Consider the following 16685-nt stretch of genomic DNA (forward strand, 5'->3'; position numbering starts at 1 on the left):
TTTCAACATCTTTGCTATTGATTTGGATTTGGGGGGTGAAGAGCTCACAGGATAAGTTTGCAGATGACACCAAGTTATAGGGAAGCCTGGTCACGCTTGAAGATAGGCTGCAGATACAGGTGGACCTAGATAGGCTAGCAAGTTGGGTGCATCAGAATCAGATGAAGTTCAACGTCAAGAAATGTAAAGTGTTCCATCTGGGGACAGCTTCCTCCCCTACACACTTACAGGGTTGGCAATGTCAAACTGGCCAGCACCACAAATGAAAGGGACCTGGGGGTAATAATAGATCACACTATGAATATGAGCTAGCGGTGTGATGTTGTAGCCAACAGGGCAAATAATATCCTGTCATGCATCAATTGATGCATCTCCAGCAAAACCAGGGGAGTGATTCTTCCTCTCTGCTCAGCATTGGTGAGACCACAGCAGGAGTACTGCATCCAGTACTGGGCACCACACTTCAACAAGGATATGGTAAAGCTTGAGAGAGTCCAGAGAAGGGCCACCCGTATGATCAGAGACTTGCATGGCAAGCCATATGAGGAAAGGCTAAGGGTCCTGGGACTCTTCAGCCTGAAAAAGAGAAGGCTGAGAGGGGACTTGATAGTGGCTTACTGCTACATCAGGGGTATACATGAAGGGCTTGGTGAACAGCTGTTCACCAGGGTGCCTTTGGGGATAACCAGGAGTAATGGCCACAAAGTCCTGGAAGACCATTTCAGGCTTAACATTGTGAATAACTTCTTCACAGTCAGGGTGTTCAGACTGTGGAATAGGCTCCCTCTAGAGGTGGTGCAATCGCCTAGCCTGGAAATCTTCAAGAGGAGACTGGACGGTGACCTTGCTGGGCTCACCTGACCCCAGTTGTCTTTCCTGCCTGGTGCAGGGGGCTGGACCCAATGATCCCCTGAAGTCCCTTCCAGGTTCTCAATCTATGAATTTATAAAGCACCCCCACCACTATTTTGAAGTGCAGGGACACTGAATACATATGACGCCAAGGCTGCTGGAATGTGTTAACTAGCTTGTTTCAGCAGACTCAATGAATAGATTCTGTTCTGATGCATACTAATTAGTGCTCATTGGAGCAGGTGTCGGGCACATGTGTAGGTGCCCTAGGTTTTTTAAAGTTCTTTCTTTTCTGCCTCTGTTCAGACTCTCCTTCTGCCTAATGCTCAGTCCCCTTTTTGGATTCTTGTTTGAAAGGGCATCTTCTTTTATGGGTGGTTCTGCTTTCTGGCTACTGTTGCTTGATCCCTAGTCAAAAGCCCTACCAAATTCTTAACCCAGATTGCCCTAAAGTATGAGGATTTATCCCATCCACCCCTATCTAAATGAATAGCAATTTATACCTTGAACCTGTAGGTGGCAGGAAAATTTGTTCCAAGTATATAGCAATTATCAGAAGCTTTCATAGTTCATGTACCTTTCCATCCAAACATTAGGCCTCCAAAATTGGAGTACATCTTAAGCGGTAGGTCTTAAGGTGATTTTTCTTTGCTGGAATAGAAGCATGGAGATGCTGCTTTCTCTTGGCTGCCAGAATGGCTCCCTCTTCTGTGGGCCTAACAAGCAGAAAGGATGAAGTTCAGTGTATCTCTTTTACATCTGTTAAGGAATTTGCAGGATTTATTGGCTGAGAATCCCAAAAGCTGCTACCAATTTCTTAGTGGCTGAGAGGGTTAGCTGCCTAGAAGCTATGTGCTAGCTGGGCCTTTCTGTGCACATGGATGGGAGTGAGGCATATAGGCTGGGCGGGGTACAATTAATTGGTGGCTGCCTGCACGCTGGATCTGGCCCATGGGCAGTATTTTGCCTGCCCCTGCTCTAGGGCTTTTGTCAGCATAACTCTGGACAATGGTGAGAAAAAAATCAACCTCCAGACTGAGATGCTAGGCTAGCAATAGTTTGCAATAAAATAATCCTATATGAATTATGTATGACACTGCTGCCCTATGACTGCAACTGTGGTACCAGACCCTAATTTCACCTGTTACACAATGGAAGGCTTTTTTCTTTGTTTGTTTGTTTGTTTTTTTTATCTGTTGTTTCTCACTTTACAAACTTGTTCTGTATGCCTATGATTGGCATGTAAAACCATTACTTTCCAATGCTTAATAGACTTTAACATAAAAGAACAAAAAAGGGCTTGGAGTACTTCTGCAAGCTCATGTCTACATTTAGGTACACTGTCGCTACTACTACTACTGAGATGGTGTCAAAGAGTCCTCCCCCCTCCGCACTAATGATGCTTGCTTAGGACAGTGTAACCTTGCCTGGTCTCCGAGAGTTCCCCCTGAAAACAGCCTAGATGGCTTCTAGAGCATTTGGCTCCTTCCCACTTTGAGACTCTGGCCTTTTGCTCCCTCACTCTCCCCTGGTTCTCTATGGTCCTGACTCAAGGGGCATTTTTACACATGCAAGCACTGCAGTGCTGGGTGCTTTGAAAAGTTCCCAGTGCTGCAATGCTTGAAATTGTGTAAGCGGCGAAAGGCACTTCACTGCTGAGAAAATGACAGTGGTGTGCTTGTGAAGTAAAACACATTGGAGGCACTTTAGTTCAAAAGTGCACTGTCACCATTTTCTGCATGCTGATGCCCATTTCACCACTTCTACAAATGCACACAGTGCAGCTCAGTGCACAGCAGCTCGCATGTGGAGCAGATTCAATTAAATGGCAGATCTCTGGCACATTGCAAAATGAGAAAGTATGTGTATAAATGCCCAAGGAGCTAACTTCCAGAGAGAGGGACTTTACATCATGTAGTACTTTGCTGCTTGAAATCAGGTGCAACCTGATGTTTCAAGCAGCAAACAGGCAGCTCTGCTTCAATAAGGGCTTTTACTGGGGCAAAGGCCATGCAGCCAGAGGTTTTCTGTCCCCACTACAAAGAGTTCAGTTGTTTCTTTGTTTCCAATCTAGCACACACAATTCTGTCAGGATGGCTGAGTGGTCAAACTCAAGTGTCTGTCTTTTCCTGGTTGTGGGTGTTCTGGTTTCTGATGGAGGCATGAGTTTAAATCCTACTCCTGACAACTCAGGTGTGGTGCAGGCACCTACTGTGGAGATCTTCAAAAGGAGACTGGATGCATGCCTTGTTGGGGGTTTTTGACCTCTGTAGTCTTTCCTGCCCAGATCAGGGGAGCTGGACCCGATGATCTCATAAGGCCCCTTCCAGCCCTAAACTTCTGTGAATCCAGCATGGACAGGAATCTCTGTACTATCAACTGGTTACATTCTAAATCCAACATACCCAATACCTCTGTTACTGATTACTGGAGTACACTAAGATTGTGTTGCGTATACCCGATCAACTGAAGAGTTCAAGGACACTTCTGCTTGCTTCTGTGAAGTGTATGAAATGCTTGGACTCGCTGTCAATTTCACAAAAACCAAGATACTTAAATCACCCTAAGTTTTCCATCTAATTGCCCCACATATTATAATTATAAAAGTCTTTAGAGAATGTTGATCATTTCCCCTACCTGCATTGTCACCTTTCCCAAAAGTAAACATAGATCATGATATTGAACATTGGAAAAAAATCTTCCAATGCTGCCTTCAGACATTTCTGAAGTAATATCTTTGATCATGACATCAGCACCCAAATCAAATGTCTCATCTACTGGGTTGTTGTCATTCCTAGCCTGTTGTATGGCTGTGAGATGTGGACAACACATCAGAAACATTTAAAAGCCTTGAAGTGTTACCATCAGCAACATATTCAGGAAACCCTGAATATCAATTGGAAGGACAGAAGAACTAATGCCAGTGTTCTGTCTCTAGTAACTACCACCAGCATCAAAGTCATATTTCTACAGCACAAGTTCTGCTGGACAGGGCATTCCATAAGGAATCTTGACAACCAGCTTCTGAAACGGGTCCTATACCCCCAAGTCGCCAATGGTCATCACTCTAAAGGGAGGAGGGGCAGGGCACAAAGAACAGATTCAAGGACTCTGTGAAAGGCAATCTGAAGAAATGTGATATTAACATCAGTACCTGGGAGACTCAAGCGCTGAATCATCCCAAGTGGCATCATGAGGTACGATAAGGCATCAACCATTTTGAGCACACTCACCTCAAAATGGTGGTGAATAGATGAGAAAGACAAAAAGAAAGATCTGTGACTTGACATCACCAGGATCCGCTCTGTCCTTCTGGAATAGTACATTATAGTTGTTAAACATGCAGATCTTGGATTGGCCTCTTCAGTCATCTCTCTGGACTTGATCATTTCCCTATTTACTGGAAGACCATCATCTATGTATCAAGGGAGTGCTGCTGATGAGGCAGATGTCTCCTGTGCCAAATAGGGTAGGCTAGCAATGCTGGTTTCACTGTCCCTTTAACCTGTTATTTCCCCAAGTACTAACTTTATGGGTAAAAATGCAACATTATAACATGAGCACAATTAAAGCAAAAATATTACAGTAAAATCCATAGTCTGTTATAGAAAGTCTGTTATTTTTTTTTGTATCCCTGAGAATAAATAGGGAGAAAATAATTGCAGTCAGGTTTTTCAAATGTTGCCACCTAAAATTATGGTTGTAAATTGTCTGATTTTTAAAGATATTCAATGCCTGCAGTTTCTGTGGACCTCAGTGGAAGCTAGCAGTGCTCAATAAGTGAAAATAAAAGGGTTTCCTATTAGGGTGTCTAAACATTGATTTGGGTGCCTAAATTTATATATCCAGTTTGAAAACATTGACCTTCATGCTGAACAGCTTATTATGAATAATATCAAATACTGGAGTTCACTTGAAAATTATGAATAAAATATTAGAGTAATAAAAATATTGTGCAGGAAGTAAAAGTTAATTATTCCATTTAAAATCCTAAGTGCCATTGATAATTGTAAACGTGCCAGATCAGAAGACAGAATAATTTGTTCATGTCCTGCAACTAGATATTATTAGCAAAGATGTTTCAATTCAATTCAATTTATTAAGTATTCTGGCTGAAAGCCATGCTCCCAAAAACAACATAATAGACATACAACCATAATATATATTTGAACAAAAATAATAGAAATGAAAATATAACAACAACACAGGGCCAATCATTTTAAAAACATTGTTCCTACTCCTAGAATTAACATAATCAAATACAAATATGGTGATGTCAGATCATGAATCTATAAAAATATTGTGCGTAGGTCCACAATTAACATAGCAAAAAACAAATATAATGATAAAGTTTATTGGTCATATCAACAGTAAAAAGGATGTTTAGCTTTGATCACCTCAGCCTTGTTTAGTTAAGATAAATATTTGTATTAAGAATTCTTCAGACAGTAATTTTGCATGATTCCTTTCTAGTTGCAGATTCATATAAATGAATAAAAATAGTTTTCATCCCTCTATCAAATGTAAAGAAGATTTCTGTTATGAAGATGGAGGGACTGTTCACCTGACTTGGGTTATGTTGAGTAGAAGAGACTGACTTTTGGAACAGAAACTACTTAGAATGTGGTTCAAACTACTCATCTGAACCAGAATCTGAAAGGTTTGTTCCCTCCATCTCGATTAATATTATACCTTTATCATTTGCATTGTGTGGTAGCACATAGGAACTCCATTTATGTTAGGATTATAAAAACACTTAATGAAAACAGGTTCCTAAGCAGTTAATAGCTGAAGAGTTTTCTGTTCTAATGTGTTATCTATTACTAATCTACCTACTGTTCTAAGCCATAATAAGGAGAGTAAGAATGAACTGCAGGTACTGGTGATATGAATTGTATTGTGCTTTGAAATACCAGTGAAAATTTCAGAAAAAGGGTAGTTAATTAACTTTATATTCTGAATGTTACTGTAGCAAAACCCCCAGTTTTTCTTTTTTAAATTTATTTTAAAATACATTCCTTCTCCTTCCCCAACCATTTCTGACTTATTCTCTCCCTATCTATTCCCTATAGATAAGTATAAGTAAGCTAAGATGTAGGATAAGCTTTAACATTTTATTTTAGGTAGTAAGTTTTATTTTTCTCTCCCCTCTTTGCAAATAAGTGCCCTGCTATTTTGATATAGGTATCCACTGTTTTATAAGTGATAACTATTATGTTTTGTATTGATTTATTGATTTATTTATTTTTTACTGCTTTTATATTGTGTGATTACTGTTTTAGGCCTATATATGTAAGTTAGCATAAGTCATGTCAAGTTTCCATCTTGTAATGTCAAGCCTCCATCTTATCCCCATGCCCGGTTGTGTAACCTGTGATTCATACCTAAACCTCTTATGTAACTTGGTTCCTGAATGAAAGGGGATGAATGAGGGTGCTTGAGAGACAATGGTAGTAGGTCTAAAAATAGCTCCCTCTGAATGACCGAACCATCAACACCAATACCTGGACCAATGGCCCAGCCCTTGGAACCACCCTCAGCATTCAAGAAACAAAAGATGAGGCAACCCACCATTGTGCCAGGCTGCACATGCTCAGTAAGAACACCTGGAGCTCTCTGGAACAGAACTGACCTTGCCTGAACAGGCCCTCCCCACAGGAGATCAGAGGTAGTCTGCCCCATAAATGGGGTAGTGAAGACTGACTCCTTGGGATACCCTCTGCATCTGGACCAGCACCATGCCACACCACCTATCCACCCAGAGGCCCTGCAGGCAACCCCCCTCTAGACAACATCTATTGGACAAGGACCCCTTTCCAACCTGGATAGATAGCTATCACCACCCAGCCCCCTCTTCAACCAAGGACTTGGACTCTGCTTCTCTTCCCTACCCGGACTCCAACCCTTCCACTGAGTCTTTCTTCTGCTGCCTCTGTGTGTGTGTGTGTGTGTGTGTGTGTGTGTGTGTGTGTGTGTGTGTGAGAACCAATAACTTCATGGGGCTGTGTAGTGTGTTGTCTGTTTAATAAACCTGTTATTTGGACCCCTAAGTTGGGTTTTTCTTTACTATGGTTCAGCCCTGCTCCAATCTCTCCTCCTCGCCCCTCTAACTTCTGTCTCATTTCTCCAACTCCTGCTTCTGGCTCACCACCACCTCCGACACCTGTCCTGAGCTCCTCTCTGCCTCCAACCCCTGTTTTTCTTTGCCACTGTCTTATCCCCACTGCCTTTTCCCCTGAGCAACCAGGTTTCTGCCTCAGTTTCTTTCCTGGCTGTCTCCTCCTTGCCACCACTTATCTGCTAACCCCCGTGCAATTTCTCAGCTGTCTACCTCAGTTTCCAGCCCCAAATTCCCAGTTTTCTCTCTCTTTCCTGGCTGTCTCCTCTTGCCACCAGGCTTTTTTTTTTCCCCTCCCACCCGCACCAATGACCTCGAGTAACCCTGGGGTCACTTGATCTTACGTAAACCCAAGCCTCAGTTCCTCAGTCAGCTTCTTTCTAGTCCACCGGTTCTAATCCTGGTTCTGGCAACTTTCATTCCCTACACTTTAACTCTTTCTCTCTCACCTTAACCTTCCCCCAAGTATCCCAGGTACCTCAAGCACACACATACATACCGTACCTTTCAAGTTAGGAACTTACCTATGTGTAGGTGGGTGGATGTGTGTGAACTGGTGAGTGTGTGTGTGTGTATATATATGTGTATCTATATATAAATATAGATATAGATATATATATATAGATATAGATCTCATTGTGTGCATGATATACGAATTAGTGATCTGTGTATGTGTACTGAGTGTGCGGGTATTGACAGTTGATTTTTATCTAATTTTTAGTGTGTAGTGTGTATGTGCTTGAATTGGTGATAGGTATGCATGTGCCTAGGCTGGTTTGGATGTGTATGTGCCTGAGCTGGTTGTGTGTGTGTGTGTGTGCACCTAATTGATTTGTGTGTTTGTATATGTGCAATTGTCACACCCTCCTGTCTAACAGCACAATATTGAGATCCTGAGGGTTGGCCTGACCCTACAGGGCAAACATTACCTCACCAGCAGCAAACACAACTTTGGTGAATTTATGAATGGTTTTCCAGCAAATATCAAATCTATACAGGAACATTTTGTGCATTACAGGAAAATATTGGATTTCAGGTCCACTCTTTCCTCAAATGTAATTGGGCCTCTTCTCTCTTCAGTGTGCACACTTTGTGCTTCTTAACATTGTATAGCACTTGTTCGAACATCAAAAACAAAATAGAACCTATGGCTTTCAGCTATTTAATACCATTCAGTGGGTAATGATTGTGGTCTGGACTGGTTCTGTGATTAAGAGTCAGTTAGAAAAAGCAAAAGTGAGTTTGCCCTTGGCACAAGATTTGTGCCAGTCTGTGATATTAGTACAGCTAGAAAAACTGCAGAAGTCATGAAATGTAACATCTTTCGTCTTTTTGCCTCCTTTTCTAAGGGTTTTTCTAACTGGCTTGTATGTATTCATAGTTCAATTAGGGGACAACCAAGAATGGAAAGGGATCTTTTTTTTTTCTAGAAGAGGGAACCTTGGGACAAAACAATTTGAACTGACTGATTAAACAAAATACCAATGCACATTTCATCTGCTGAATGCACACCAGCATCCCCCAATTGGCTTCGACAGTTCTTATCTATGTTGTGCTGATGCAATGGGGAATAATGAATGAAGTCCTGTGAAAAAAGTCAACCAGATAGAGGAATGTAGAGAACAGCAGCAAAGCCTATTTAAGGTAGTAGTACTCAACCTTTGGCTTGTCATATTGAATGAAATAGTTTGAATGTTTATAATAGTTGCCCATTAGCCAGTTTTAGGAAGAAGACAAGATTTATCTCCTTACCTAGGCCATTGTTTTGGTCTACGTGCGGAAGGTCCTGACTTTGCTCAAAGTCTTAACTCTTGAATTTTATCTTTAGAGGTCTTTAACAAAGAGAACCTAAAAATGACCCTTAAGCAAATATCCCAAGTTCCGAGAAATCAAACCCTAGGGCCTTTGAAAAAATTGGAAAGAAAAGGTCACTTGCAGTGGTATGGAAGTTCCCCAACGTAATTAAAATGATCAACAAAAGAAACCGATTACTAAGCAAAAAAAAATCTGTAAAGTAAGATCCGAGCCCAAATTTGGGAGTAATGACAGGTTTGGGTAGGAGGAGCCCAGGACGGCAACTCACTCAATAAAAACTGTGACCTACTCTTCCAATTTGGAGGAAAACTTCACTTGCAGAACAGCGAAGGAAGAATCGCAAGTGTAGACCGGATCAGACTGATCACCTGAACCACCCTCTCCATGAACACAAATCTCTTAGTTCACGCTGAAGCTGCAGAGCGCTCGAAAGGGGACTTAGTCCTATCACAGCTGAGGCGAGCCCATTGAACTGTACTACTGAGGCCAACCCATTAAATTGTACTACTGAGGAATGATACCATATTTAGGTGTTTGGCTTCTCGGAATTCTAGGATTGTAAGTATATTATGAAAAAACAGTATTGATTCAAATTTAACTTTTTAGTTGTAATTGTAGTTGTTTTTGTAATACTAATTCTTATAGCATTGTTTGGGAAGGAAGTGCATTCAGAGCATTGTTTCTGATATATGTAATTATTGTGTTCTTAATGTTTGTGATATTTCTTAAAGCTAAGCAGTGTTATATGCATAGCAAAGAATTTTAAAATAAAATTGTGTTGAATGAATTAAGTGTGTAATCATTGTGAAATTGTGCAATCAACTAACTACTCCCCCAGCCAGTGCATCAAAACGAATCAGTAAATTGTGTGGGATTTTCTCTATTCCATAACCCACTAGAGACATGGGTCACAGGTTGAATCTGACCATGTCATCCGGCTTGCAGGGCTCTCCATGGCAGTGGGCAAGCAGTACTAGCATTAATGGCACCTAGAGCTGTGGCAATTAATGCTGCCACCAGGCCCCCACTTCCATGTTTCTGGATCCATCTGGAGGTTTGCTGACTGGATGACACAGCCCAGGGCATGGGGCCAGGCCACACTTGGATCTGGTACATACGGCTGGTTTGGTGTGCAGGGTTGCTCTGTGCCTGGATTCAGCACAGAGTAGCTGGGCCAATGAACCATATAGCTTCTGTGGACTGACCCTGTATGCTGTGGCTGGATCCAGGATTTTGTAAAGGCAGGTGTGGGAGCAGTGACTGGCCACACCCCAGCTCTCAGCTCTCTCCCCTGCCCCCTGGGACAGGAAGACCACACTGTGAAAGCAGCTGTTGAGGATTTTAAGTCCCCAAATCAAGTAATAATCTGACCTGTCTCCCCCACTCCTGGCATCCTCTCCTTCCTCCTCCTTTTTGAAGGACCCAAAATTATTTAAAGTGATAAAGACCAAGTGGGTCAGGTACTACAGAAGGATTTTGCACTATTAGGTGAATGGGCAACTAAATGGCAGATGAATTTCCATGTAGATAAGTGTAAAATGTGATGCACATGGGTAGAAATAACCCAAACTATAGCTACACTATGATGGATTCTATACTAACTGTTACCATACAGGAAAGAGATCTATTCAAGCAGGATCATAGGAAATTACAACTGAAAGGGATCTAACAAAGTCATTTGGTCCAGCACCCTGCTCACAGCAGGACCATCCCTGACTAAACCATTCAAGCTAACTATCTGTCTTACCTACTCTTGGAAGTTTCCAAGCATGGAGAATCCAGAATTTCTCTAGGTAGCCTGTTTCAATGTCTGACTACTCTCATAGTCAGAAAGTTCCTCCTAATTTCGAGCCTAAATTTCCTCTGCTGCAGTTTGAAGGTGTTGCTTCTAGGCCTGTAACCTGCAGTCATAGAGAAAAGCCCATCTCCATCATCTCTCTAACCACTCTTCAGGTATTTGAAGACTGTTATCATATCCCCCCGCTGCTGCCCTCCCTCCCCAATTCTTCATTTTCTAGTTTAAATAACCCTAGTTCATTCAGCCTTTTCTACTTGCCTCCCAGGCCCCTAACCAATTTTGTTGCCCCGTGTTGAAATGTTTTACCCTTCTGTAAGGGCAGGCAGGAGCAGTGACTGTCCTTTGAAGTCAACTGGAACCTCACCCAAGCTCAACGAAATCTCAGAAAGGATAGCTAATGGCTCCAAAATTACCACAGCCCTAGAGTGCATGCTCTCCAACCCTGCCAACTTGAAAGCATCAGGCTTCTCTAAGCACTCTCAAACCTGGTCTGTTATTGCTCTAGGCTGTTTGTCTCTTATCTCTGTTGCTAACTGCACTTATCAGGTGGTAGCTGTGCCTATTTGTAAAAAAATGAAGTAAAAAGGGCATGAAATACATCAGCCTTCTCAGTATCATCTGTGACTAGATTGCCTTCCACTTTCCATGTGGGACCTATGGAATCTTTGATCTTCCTCCTACTTTTGATATACCTATATAATTGCTTTTTATCGCCTTTTATGTCCCTTGCCAGCTTGTTACCAAATTTGCCCATTACTTTGGGGTGTGCTCATTTATTAGGGATAGTTTCTAGGGTCTTGGTGATTCTGTCAATGTGCTGCTTGTGTTACTATACGGAGCTGTATTTCTCCCTTCTGCAAGCCCTCACCCTCAGTGGAGCTATCTTGCAGGACTCAATCTCAATGGGACTGGGTTCCTCCAGTCACCAAATCAGTCATACACACAAACACACACAAATTAACGTGACATGCCTGACCTGGCCGGGCTGATCAGCAGGGACAGGCTGACAGCCTCATATGCCAAGAATCAGTTCATAAGAGCAACAATAAACTGCAGTCAGACACAAGCACACAGGTAAACAGAATCCCTCTGAATCCGGCTGGGTGTCCAGCTGACACCCTCATGGGCCAGCATTCAGTTCATAAGGGCACGTCTGAGTCAAACTGGGTCAATCAGCCTGTACAAGCTGATCCCCTTATGTGTTTCAAACTCAGCACGTCCCAACCTTTGGCCTCTTGATGAGCAGACCCCACAATATTTTTGGGCTTCACAGGGATCTTTAGCATAGGTAAAAGAAGCGTTGCTGCAGAGCATGGGAAAAGAGAAGCAGAGAAGGAAAAATATACCCAATTACTACCAGTTTGACTATAAAAGTTATTTATTGCTAAGCATATGAAATGTATAATAGTACTAGTAGTAATAGACATGCAAAAGAAAAACAAACACAAACAATGACAATACTACCCTGGTTTCACTAAGTATTTGGGGAAACTTAGCTCAAGCTTAACTAATACAGTTCAGGTTCAGAAGTTTATGCCTGGAGAGGAGAGAGAGAGAGCGAGCGTTGGACTGTCACCTAGTCCACAGTACTCAGGCTGCAAAGCTGACAGGCGTAGCACAATCCTTGAAGAGAGAGATGATCTGTTCTTCCAGCGTCCCAAGAACGACAGGGGATGGTGTCAGCACAGGGGTTTTCTTCTTCTTTCTTCTTCTCCTTCTTTCCTCCTACTTCTACTTCTTCTTGAAGCACACACACTTACAGATTTTTATACCCTGGGTTCAGCTGCTTCAAAGCGCCCTCAGTAGTGTAAATCATTGTCTTTTCTATTGACAAGGGGTTATCTGGTTTGGACGATCTCAGGAAACTGATTGATAATCAGGAAACACTTAAGATTAGGGAGTAACCCAAATACCTGGGAGCCAGCTTGAGATTCCTATGGATGGCAGATATACTGATGGGATATCTCATGGTTTCTTCAGGAACAATAGATAGCTTGCAGCATCAGGATTTTGGATTTTTACTTGTTGTGCACAAGCCTCAGCTTAGCATGACTTTTCCAGATCTTACTATAGTCTTTTAACAGACTTAAAGCAATTATTGGGGTGCTCATAACTTTTTGTGGAGAGGACTCCCTCCAGTCGTCTCGGGAAAGATATGACAACACCTGGGATTAGGGCTCCAGCAGGCTGGATGCTGTGATGAACCCTTAACCATTGTTTAAATGTTGCCCGTACCCCCTCTGACTCGGTCTCTTGCCTCAGCATTCCCTAACCCGGCAACCGAGTTTTAGTCAATCAAGTTTAAATAGGCCTCCCATAGTGGGACCGGGGAATGTACGGCCTGAGATGCCTATTAAACTTAGAGCTGTGTGTGTGTGTCTGGGGGGAAAAAGTCCTTAGTAAATCCAGATTAGAACTGGTCTGATAAATGCTGAGCTGGGTGTGTGTGAACATGGGTTGATTAACATTTGAAGCACAGATTCCCCATCATGCAGTGCTCCCCTGCTTCTCTGGTCCCAGAATTCACTGCAGTCTCTGGTTCAGGCTTTCTGTTCTCCATCTCTCATGTAAATGAATGGTCATCTGGTTCCATCTCGAATGTAAATGAGACCTAGGGCAGTTGTTTCACTCTTATCACCCTTACCTGGTGAGGGTCTTAGGTGCATCTCTCACTGCATCTTAATCAGTTTCATTTAGGTAGAGGAGGGGAGGGAGGGAGGGGGGAGTGAGTCCTTTGTGAGTCAGACAGACTGCATCCTGTGCCAGGGTTGCCCAAGAACACAGAGCTGAGACATAACAAGCTGCATCTCAAATTGTGCCTTGGTCTCCCTAATTTTCTCCTTGCATGCCTATTCATTACTCATCCCTAATCAATGACCAAGTTTCCACTTTTTATAGGATTTATTTTTGAGTTTCATCTCCTTGAAGAGATTGCTCTCTAGCCAGGCTGGTCTGCTATTACACTTTCCATTCTTCCACTTCATTGGGATGGCTTGTTCCTGTGCCCTTATTGTGAACAGTTCACTAAAAACATCAGCTCAGTGCTCAGCAGTCATCAAAAAGGCAAACAAACTCTTAGGTATTATTAGGAAGGGAACTGTAAACAAAACTGAAAGTATCATTATGCCCACTTATAAATCCATGGTGTGTTGACACATTGGGTACTGTGCCTCGCTGTGGTCCCTGAACTTCAGACAGGATATAGAACTAGGAAAGGTACAGAGAAGGGGCTTCCATATGAGGCGAGACAAAAGAGGCTTGGCCTATTCAGTTTAGAAAAGACGCTGGGTGGTGTGGGGACATAATAAGGGTTTGCTTTCTCTTCACCATTTAGTATTTTGTAAATAGACATGTATTATTTACTGTCTCTCACAATACAAGAACATTTTATGACCCCCTATTAGGGGTCATAGAATGAAACTAGTAGGTAGTAATTTAAATATAAATAAAAGAAGTTCTTTTTTACACAGAGTATGATTAAAATGTGAAATTCATTGGCACAAGATGTTTTGGAAGCTGGAAGTTTAACCAGATTCAAAAAGGGATTGGACAAATTTTTGGAGAAAAGGATGTAATTAGCTATTGAGCATGGGAGTTAGAGGTACAGCCTTCGAATCAAAACTTCCTGGACCTTAAGGCCAGGTACAGACATTAAAAAGGCCCAAGGTAGAATTGATCTAAGTTATAAGACTGTATTTACATGGCAGTTTAGATTGGTAGTGAATAGAATACACATTTCCCCTCTGGGTGTGCATGGGGCAGTGGGAAAAGGGGCACACTGAAAGATTTAATTTCCACCATTCTGGCAAATTTATGAAATATTTATGAAAACAATTTGTGAAATATGAAGTCTGGGAAATAAAACTTTTTGACAAGGTTTAGGTAGGATGAATTAAATTAAAAAAATTAAACCAAGTAATAAAGTCCTGAAAAACATCAAAGGAAAATTTCTAGACAGTGAGGCATATTGAACTGTAGAATATTTTTCTGAAAAAGAATGCTTGATAGAAAATGCTTAAATAATTTAAAAATATATAACTGAACTGGTCAGAGCACTGAAGTGTATTTTAGGAGCAGTCCTTCACAGTCAAAAGCATGGGTGAGAATTAGTCCCCTCCCCAAGTATCCAAAGGTTGGGGCCAACCTTTTTGTGAGGCATGCCACAAATTAACTCGAATGCCCTCCCTGGCCATATTCAGATAAGCAGGGGTGTATGCTTCCTGTGGCACAGATTGCCTCAGTGCACACCTGTGCACATGGCAAACTCCTATGGCCCAGCTCCTCTACACCCTTCAGACAAGGAGAGCTGGAGGCTGAGGACAGCACCTGTGCTGGCCCCAGAAGTCTTACCTGGTGTCCTGATGGTGTGCTGGAGCAGTGGGGGTAGCACAGAGGCCAGGCCACAATCCGGAGGATTGCTCTGGATGACCTGGCCTCTGTGCTGGTGCATGCTTTTTTTGCATGCATTACATTACTACTTCTGGTAGTTTTTTGGTTTGTTTTTTTTTTTTGCTACCGGGAAATCCGATAGCAAAACCACTTGCTCCTGCTTATCTGGATGTGGCCTCTGAGTATCACTCCAATCCCTTCCCCTTACCTGATATACTGCAATTCTTCCTGCTTCCTGCCCTGTGCTCCCTATTTGATCTGGTGCCCTGCTTTCTGCTCCTTGCCCTATCTGCCACTGTGCTGCTTGTCCCCTCCTGAATCTGCTATGTGCCACAGGCTGTTTGTGCTACTTGTGGCATCCCTGCCACAGGTTGGCCACCTGTGACTCAAACCATAAAAAAGAGCTCAGATTGAACTTCAGTGTGCAGGCCTCTTGGAACAGGTACACATTTTTCCCCCAGTTGAATCACTGGGTCTTTTCAACATGAACTTATAATGGTTTATTGGTTTTCTGATGCAGTGAGAAGTGCTCTCTCTCTATGGACTATCAAGAAATTTCTACTGGTTTTAGAATCATAGGAAATTAGAGTTGGAAGTGGCCTCAGAAGGTCATCTAGTCCAACCCCCTGGTCAAAGCAGGACCATCCCCAACTAGATCATTCCAGCCAGGGTTTTGTCAAGCTGGGCATTAAAAACTTCCAAAGATGGAGATTCTACCATCTCTCTAAGTAACATGTTCCAGTGCTTCACCACCCTCCTAGTGAGAGAGGTTTTCCTAATATCCAACCTAACCCTCCCTTGCTGTAATTTGTGACCATTGCTCCTTGTTCTGTCATTTGTCATCACTGAGACCAGTGTAGCTCCATCCTCTTTGGAACCACCCTTCAAGTAGTTAAAGGCTGCTATCAAGTCCCTTCTCAGTTTACTTTTCTTCAGACTAAATAAGCCCAGTTCCCTCAGCCTCTCCTCAGATGTTATGTGCCCTGACCCCCTAACCATTTTCATTGCTCTCTGCTGTACTCTCTTCAACTTGTCCACGTACCTTCTGTAGTGGGGGGCCCCAAAACTGAACACACTACTCCAGACGTGGCCTCACCAGTGCAGAATAGAGCGGAATAATTACTTCCCTCAATCTAATGCAGTCCAGTATGCTGTTAGCCTTCTTGTCAACAAGGGCATGCTGCAGACTCATATCCAGCTTATTGTCCACTGTAATCACTGTAATCCCCACCTTTTCTGAAAAAGCATGTTCACCAGACAGTCAATCCCCAGGCTGTAGTGGTGCATGGGATTCTTCCAGCCCAAGTGCAAGACTTTGCAATTGTCATTGTTGAATCTCATGAACGTTCTTTGGCTCAATCCTCCAATTTGTCTAGGTAACTCTGAATCCTAGCCCTACCTTCCAGTGCATCTACTAGACCCCCCAACTTGGTATCATCTGCAAACTTGTTGAGGCTGCAATCCATCCCATCTTCCAGGTCATTAATGAAGATATTGAACAAAACCAGCACCAGGACTGACCCCTGGGGCACTCCACTTGATACCGGCTGTTAGCTAAACATTGAGCCATTGATTACAACCCGTTGAGTCTGACAATCCAGCCAGCTTTCTATCCACCTTACAGTCCATTCATCTAACCCATACTTCCCCAGTCAGTTTGAAGATTGCTGTGGGAGATGGTATCAAAAACCTTGCTAAAGTCAGGCAAATATGT

General features: G+C 42.6%; 1 long non-coding RNA gene across 2 annotated transcripts in view; it reads left to right on the forward strand.

Annotated features, from left to right (window-relative positions):
- Positions 1-16685, forward strand: part of LOC109281061 (uncharacterized) — a 61684-nt gene that overhangs the window by 18883 nt on the left and 26116 nt on the right. The window contains exon 1 of one of the 2 annotated variants that reach the window (XR_002087586.2): positions 5332-5511. The exons of the other annotated variant lie outside the window; for it this stretch is intronic. This is a non-coding gene — a long non-coding RNA (uncharacterized LOC109281061). Of the gene's footprint in view, positions 1-5331; positions 5512-16685 lie in introns of those variants that run through there. 2 annotated transcript variants of the gene reach the window in all.

This window comes from Alligator mississippiensis, chromosome 5 (assembly GCF_030867095.1).
Source record: "Alligator mississippiensis isolate rAllMis1 chromosome 5, rAllMis1, whole genome shotgun sequence".
NCBI lineage: Eukaryota > Metazoa > Chordata > Crocodylia > Alligatoridae > Alligator > Alligator mississippiensis.